Genomic DNA, 8,465 nt, shown 5'->3' with positions numbered 1-8,465 from the left:
ACTTTAAAAGCTGAGCTCTGTTTACCCCTCATGTCGCTTGCCAGCCTACAAGAGTATAAAAGTAGAAAGGGCATGGTCTTCATTCCCAAGTTCCTGGTTTGTCTGAGGGGACCTACCCTGAACTAATGCAAAAGAATATGGTAAATGTCATAATGTCATAATCAAAAACTTAAGAAAATACCACACTACATCTGTATCCCTGAAAATGAAAAGCAAATGAATGTTGCAGATGAGTCTTTGAAGACTGAATATTAAAACTTGCCCAGCGATGGGTCTTGAGGGTCTACCAAGATTCCCTCCCTTTCATTACAGAAGGAAACTGAGATTCTCTAAGGAGGTGTAGGGACTAGGTAAGTCTCCCAAAATGCATTAGTGGTGAAGCTGGGACTAGGACCTGGCTCTCAACGCCTGCCCAAGGGTTCACTCTCCCTTAGTACATAATCCATACAGGCTCTGAGGAGAGAGGCCTAAAAGAGCATCTCAGCTATCAAGTGATGTTCTACAAGCACCCTTTTTGTATTAATCAACAAAAAGGAAATTTCTCCACTTGAAGAATATAAGAATGGAAAAATTAAAATGTAGTCTTCCACCTTCCAAAAATCTTCCATAAAATAGAGGAGTTGTGTGCATGCTAAATATGTACAGAATCACGTTAATTTCAAAAGAGTCCTCAAAACTACAGACTCATCCAGAGAAATGGTTTTCTTCCCAATTTAATCTAAATCTTGACTGCTTCTAAGACTTCTTTTCCTCACTTAAAAACAGTTAGACTAACATATCTGCATGATAGCAGAAAGAAATGCTATCGAATGCTCAGTGTGTCAGCATTTGTAATCTGCTTTTGGCCAGTGGGTGGTGAAGTGGTTTGTTTCAAGTTGAGAATTTATACGAAAACCCCTTTGTGTTTATTTTATTCAGAATAGCTTTCCCACAAAGATCCAAAGCAATTGAAGCACCAAGCCATCCGTTACTGCTCCACAATTTTGTTTGTTTTTATGTAGAGTAGTTTTGATATTCGAATTTAAATGTTTTTAATGCTGCTTGATTTTCATGTATTCAAAAATTTCAGAAAACATCAAATTGCTTAATATAGTTTTATTTAAATAAGATCATTTGAATTACAAGTAATTGACAAGGTCTTCCTAAAAGGGGACATTGAACAATCCTGTGGTCTAAATCAGAATGGAGTGGCTTTGCTAGTTTCCAGTCTGTTTTTTGGGAAGAGAGTGCAAAAGTAGGATGAGGGACATTACTATTCCATTGGTTTACTTTATTTTCATTTAAAAATTTTAAGTAAATCCTATTGAACTGAGATTTATTTTCCATCAGTTCCTTTTACAAGTAATTTGTTATTAAAGTAGAATTCAGGTGATCTCAAAAACTTCCAATGGCACCATTACTTTAAACCTTCTTATCCTTTGCTCTAAACTAAAATGTATGTCTTTACACTAAGTGCAGAGGAGATTTTTTTAAAAGAAAATTTTTTGCTGTTGGTTTCTAGCCACACGAGAGGCGAAAGGGCTAAATGTTTTCAGGAAAGGTTGTCCTTGTGACATTTTTTTGTCAGGGATCTGAAAGGTAGGCAATAGAATGGTGTACAGAAAATCTGATTTTTCTGTGATTTCCCTTATGATTCTACACTTGATCTTAGCCAAAAGGCCGAGAAGCGATCCCCTTATGATTCTAAATGGACCAAGATTCAGAACAAAAATTCAAACAATCTCCAGTGTAATTTTGCTTTCATGTTCTGCATAATCATCATGGTGTGTCAGCTCTCCCTAGTGGAATATATCAATCAGTGATCAGTCAACATATTCTGATAAGATAGATTAGTCCCTGGTAAGGACCAGACTTTGTGTAACATGCTACATATAAGAAAATTAAAAGTGCCATTTGGTTCAAGAAGACCACAGTGTCTGAAGAAAAAGAGAGAGAAATATCCTGAGACTAAGGAGAGAGAGAATAAGAACATACTGACAGCCAAATATACTTGACTGTATAACATCTTAAGAGCATTATGTATATTATCTCATTTAATCTTTGCAATAACCCTGCTGCCTGAATTCTTCAGATGAGAAAGTCAGAGCTTAAGAAGAGAAGTTATGTAATGTGCCCAACCTAGAAGTGGCATGAAAGACTCCAGCCAGAAGTCAAATCCAGGAAATCTTGCTTATATTCCTTGAGCAAGGAGAACCTTCTAATATTACCACCATCCAATCCTTCCAATCAGGAAAGCAACACTGATAGGACACAAGCATCCAATCCACAAATGCGTTTCAAATTTCATCACTGGTCTCCAAAATGCCTCTTTTCCATCTTGTCCAAGATCTGTATGAGCACATCGATTGCATTTAGTTGTCATGTTGCATCAGGCTCCCTTGATCTGAAGAGTTCTTTAATATTACCCTGTCTCTCATGGACTAGACGTTTCTCAAGGGTACACATTTCATTCTGTAGGATGACCTCAACCTGGTTATCTGACCACCTTTGGGACCAGACTTAGGTCTTGCATTCTTGCCAGGAATTCTACAGAGATGGGGCTGAGCCTTTCCTAGTGCATCATGTCAGGAAGCCCACGGCTGTGAGTTTAACTTTCAATTCGTGAGTTTGCCCTAGTCTTTTTGTCAAATTTGAGCCTATCAGGTCTCTCCACTATAAGTTACTATTTCCCCCTTTTTTATTTGATTAGTAGTTTGTGGAAGAATATTTTTACACTACACTTCTCAGCAAACCTCAAATCACCACTTAGCATCTAGAGGCGACTCTTGATGATATCCTAATTACCATTTTGATGATAACCAAATGGTTACTACCTGTTCTAATCATTTTCTCTACGGTTATTAGTTGGCATCTCATTGTCAGAAAAAAGCCTCCCATTCTCCCTTCTTTGTTTCTTTATATTCGTAGGGTTTCAAGAATTTCTGTTTTATTCAATGAGTTATATAGTCCAGCACTCTCTTGAGACCAAATAGACCTAGACTATTCAGAGGGCACGTGTCCTTGTCCATTTGATATGTCTTCATCATTCCACGAGCATTTCCTTACTTCCTGACATAAACTGTTCCAAGGTAACTATATATTTTTCCCTGACCCAGCTTCAGAATTATCTATTTATGCCCAAATCTATGACTCCTTTCAGTGAAAGATAGTATTTAGAACCCAAAGTTTGGATGTTCAGTGTATTCATTGCTCTTGGTATCATTGCTTTAAAACTGACAAAGGTAGATAATTTGCATATGTACCTACACACATATATATCCATATATGCACATGAATAGACATAAATCTATAACCGTTTCTGTTTGTATGTATGCATTTCAAATTATGTAAGTATGTATATACACAGACATAAATTTCTTCTGACATTTTCATTTTAAAACCAATATCTTAAGGTTATTTTTAGCTTTTCCCCTTTCCAGATCTGTAAATCTCTTCCAAGACAGTGAAAAATCTGGTTTTCATCATTTTCAGCAGTTTGTCTAATTAACTCTTTATTCCGTGTGAGGAGTCTCTCAACTGCTCAGACTGCCCCCCTTCTCTGGTCTCCTTCTCTGGTCACTGGTCTCCTTCTCTACATGGCCCCACTTCCTTGGATACCAGCCTCTCTACATCAGGTGGGGAAAGGAATAGAAGATTGAAAGGGATAGGGAGATGGGGCTGGCTGTGTTGCTTCAAATGACTTACTGAAAGTGTATTGGTACAGATAGAAGGCATAGAATGACTAAGAAAATTTACAAACTTAACCCTTGAAACCTGTATCCTTAGCATGATGACCAGTGAGAAATCAGTCAGATTTCAGTTAGATTTCTTCAGTAAGAAATCAGTTAGAAATCAGAAGTAGAAATACTCTTCTATCTTATTATACAATTAGGGAACCAAGATATTTAAAAGATGCTTAAAGTCTAAAGGAGATAATTGCACATTCAGAGAAGCATTACTCACCATGTTCAAAGGGGAGAAGCAACTCAGCTGTCCATTAACAGACCAATGGATAAACAAAATGTAGTATAAAATGGAATGAAATATTACTCATCCTTAAAAGGACAGACATTCTGATGTCTATCCTTTTAAGGACAGTTTATGCCAGGAAGTAAGGAAATGCTCGTGGAATGATGAGGACATATCAAACGGACAAGGACACGTGCCCTCTGAATAGTCTAGGTCTATTTGGTCTCAAGAGAGTGCTGGACTATAACTCATTGAATAAAACAGAAATTCTTGAAACCCTACGAATATAAAGAAACAAAGAAGGGAGAATGGAAGGCTTTTTTTCTGACAATGAGATGCCAACTTATAACTGTAGAGAAAATGATTAGAACAGGTAGTAACCATTTGGTTATCATCAAAGTGGTAATTAGGATATCAACATGCATGAATCTTGGGGACATTATGCTAAGTGAAGCGAGGTGGTCACAAAAAGACAAATACTGTATAATTCCACTTTCATGAGGTACAAAGAATAGTCAAGTTCAGAGAAACAGAAAGTAAAATGGTGGTTGCCAGGGACTGAGAGAAAGAGGAAATGAAAGTTTTTTAATGAATTCAGAGGTTCAGTATTGCAAGATTCCAAAGTTTTGGAGATTGGTTGTACAACAATGTGAATATGCCTAATACTACTGAGCTGTACATTTAATAACATGGAAAATTTTAAGTTGTGCATATTTTACCACAGTTAAAAATTTTTCTAATGTCAAAAAATACTGAAAGGTAGAATTGCCCATTTAAAAAACGCCTTCTTTTTTGATGATCATTTTGATTAGATCGTGACACTCAAAGTCTAGAACTTGCATTTAAGAAAAGATCAAAGGAGGATGGGCCCTTTTACTGAGGACAATAAACGATGAGGCGATTGGTCTTTTATAGTATTGCATAAAGATGGCGTTACTGAGAACTGTGCTATGAGAATATTACACTCAAAGTGATTTATTAAGAGTCTGCTTAGTTGTAGTGATGGGTAAGTTTAATTATCACAATGAGGCCCTTCCTTATTGTGTTGGTAAGATGCAGACAATACAGATTCAGACTAGCAACAGACAAGTTCTAAAATGAATCCAGGCTAAGTTACAGATTAGCAGTTTGCGGCAGATGATCTGTTTGTTCAAATGGGTGAAACCGAGGGCAATGCACCCTGCGCCTCAACCAGTCTTCTTCACCCTACCACCCTTTCAATGTAGAGCGTTTCCAAGTTACAATAAAGTTTCAGGTAGAACATACTATTAGGTGTACATCAATTACTGTAAACAAATTATGTTCAATGTGGTGACCTTCTTGTCTTTAACCATTATTTATCCCTTCTGAGGAAGCCACCATCAGGTACACAGGATCAGGGAGAACACAAACTAATTATGGCCATTACTACTCCAGTTCCTAAAAGTCAGGAGAATGTGTTTCAACCCTTCCCCAGTTTCTTCAGTGTGTGAATTTTTCTAAAAAAGATTTTATTTATCTGTCAGGGAGATAGAGAGCATGAGCAGGGAGAGGAGCAGAGGCAGAGGGAGTAGCAGACTCCCTGCTGAGCAAGGACCCTGATGCGGGACTTGATCCCCAGACCCTGATATCATGACCTGAGCCAAAGGCAGACACTTAACCCAGTGAGCCACCCAGGCAGCACTTTAGTAATGTGAATTTCTGAAACAGGTGAAACCATGAGGAAATGAAGTTACATGGTTTTGCTACTCATTTTGACTTTGACTAAGGTCACAGGAAGAACAACTGGTAAATGCCTTACCTAGAAGTTCTTATTGCCACACAAGTCCAAGACAATTTAATCTAATCATGCGGTGGGGCAAATCTTTCTCACCACCTCCTGGACCTTCCCCCAAATGGAGGTAACCAATTACTCCAATCATTCTTCCTTTTGTTTGCATGTTTATTTCCATGGTGATTTCATTTGCATAAAAGTGGACATCTTATTTGCAACACAACCAGAAATGCTACATGTGTACCATCATCAGTTATCAGATTTTAACTCTATTTGGTTAAATTCTCGCTTATGTTTCTGGCTCATCTCACTTTTGTGATTGCAGAAATAGAAACATTCCATAGTTTTCCCTTTTTTATTTTGCCTGTTTAGTTTCAAGATTCCATTGGCCTGTTCTTGTTTCCTTGATCTCACTGACTTCTTATACTCTATTTCTGCTTACAATCTTGATGACTTACACTCCTTCGGTATAAAGGATCTGTCTTCTAATCAGTACTATCCACTCAGCATACAAAATGACTTGTGACTTACAGAGAGGTCCACAATCTTGAGGACAATACAGAGCGTGAAGTCAATGAGATATCCTGAGCGTTATTGCTTGCTAGAAGTATCATAATGCTAGCGGTCACTAGACAGTAACACTCGAGGAGTGATGAAGAGTTTCCAAAAAGCCCATGGACATCCAACCATCTTTTTCTTGTTAAAGTGCGGTTAACATATCCTCTTATTCACCTCATTCACAATGAACACTGCCCCAATCTACTTTTCTATAAGTTTATGCATTTCCAAACAGTGCTCCACTTTGTATACCAACAAAATTTACAGAAGCATAGGTCATTGAAAACTCACAATACTTTAGGCCAAGTTGTTTCTTGGGATTAAAAAAAAGAATTCTAGGCATGACCACAAAATGGTATGCATTTGTTCAAAGAGAAACATTTCTAAAATAATTAAACATCAATTACCATTGCATAATTTGGTCAAAGGGTACATCTATCTGGATTCTAAAACATTTAAAGTCCAAAATTCCACATTCTTTACACATTCTTTATGATTTTCTTCCAAGATAGAATATTTTCCTAAGAATTGTTTTCACAGGGAAGACTAGAATTTATGATAGGAAAAAATACTGTGTTATCGTAAGGAAACAAGCCTGTGCTACAGGACTTTGAACACAGATCTGCTCCTAGTGCCCCAGGGTGTAAACCAGAGGGACATAAATAGCAGTGGTGTATTTCATTTTTAGGCTCGGCCGTGGCCCAGCCTCCTTACAGCAATAGTCTGAATGCTGACAGGGGGCATTAAATCTGGTGGGTTTATGAAGTGCAACGGGGAACTTTTCATGACGTCCTGGATCCCAGAAGTGAGACGCCAGTGGCTAATCTCTGAGTCACCGGGCCCCTTTGACCTGTTCTCTTCACACTTGTTTCCATATTTCATCTGCTCTGTGCTGGGGTTGCTTTATGATTTTGGTTAAGTGTGAAGAAAATCAGTGTGGCAGATGGAAGGAACTCGAGCTGTTCTTTACCAAATGCTAAATTTCTGCCAATATGTATTTTGTTCCCGTAGCGAAATCCCTGCTGTCGTTTTTCAGCATGTCCAGTAAGCCTTATCACTCGCCAGTTTAAGTAATATCAGATGGAATATTCCCTAAAGGGGACAAAGAGAGGGACTCCGCATTTGGTTTTTCTGTTAAGGACAACACGGCTCACAGCGCGCATGAGCTGAAACAAACAGTACTTTAGAAATCATGCCAAGGGCAAGACCACGGCTTGGCTTTTGCGTCCCTGGTTAGAGACGTGGCTGGAACAGGCTGGCAGCAGCAATGAGTAACGTGAGGAGCACTGAACTTGGGGCCAGAGTATCCAGACTCCAACCCTGACTCAGCCAGCTGGTTGCCCCGGCTGACGGACAGCTTCTCACAGCCCGAGTTGCTGCAACACTAAAACCAACATACGGCAGCGCTCAGAGGCTTTAAAGGTGGGTGAGTGACATAGTGAACATAAATGTATTTGTGGGTTAAAAATCATCTTAGAAAGGGGATTGATTCTCTTGCTACATGGTTGTAAATACTTTTTGCGGATTTCACCTACCTATAACCAGTAAATCAGTCAACTCACTGCAGTGGCACGGATTTTAACTTCGAAACCGATTTCCGTGTCTGACTTGATGCCAAGTATCCAACTGGAAACTAAAATGCTCTTGATAATCTGAATCACATAACATAAACACATCCATTAGTTTACATGGAACATTGTTACTTTTTTTATTGAATTTTTAAATAGCGTAATAGTGGAGCAGAATGGTCACCCAGACTGAGAAACTCTTTGTAAATTGTGCCCTGTAATTTCAGAAACCTAAGAGCTAAGTTACCACATACCAAATTTTATGCAGTTTTAAAACATGACAGTTTTTATGAAAAATTAAGAATAAACGGTTCTGAGTTCTGGCGCAAATAAATAGCTATCATTGTGTCTGTTTGCACTGTATTTAAGCTCTATATGGAAGTAATGAGATAATGATATACGATGTATGAATATAAATACATATATGTGTGTGTATCTGCAAATATATTTTGAGGTATATATACAGACACACATGTCTGCATGAGACCAATGCCAGATCCGCATCCCTGAACAATTAAGTCCAAATACATGCAGTGGGGCCACAGCACTAACGCATACTAGAAGCTCCCCAGGTGATTTTAATGTGCAGCTGGGGTTGAGAACCACGCCTCCACATCTATATCTTAAAGTCCTCAGTA

At 38.3% G+C, this 8,465-nt stretch overlaps 1 pseudogene; it reads right to left on the bottom strand.

Annotated features, from left to right (window-relative positions):
• Window positions 1–1,516: 1,516 nt before the first annotated feature.
• On the bottom strand, window positions 1,517–1,671 carry LOC116585317 (annotated as a pseudogene).
• Window positions 1,672–8,465: the final 6,794 nt, after the last annotated feature.

Source organism: Mustela erminea, chromosome 2 (genome assembly GCF_009829155.1).
Source record: "Mustela erminea isolate mMusErm1 chromosome 2, mMusErm1.Pri, whole genome shotgun sequence".
Lineage (NCBI taxonomy): Eukaryota > Metazoa > Chordata > Mammalia > Carnivora > Mustelidae > Mustela > Mustela erminea.
The sequence above is the reverse complement of the archived record's forward strand: the minus strand, read 5'-3'. Positions and strand labels throughout refer to the sequence as shown.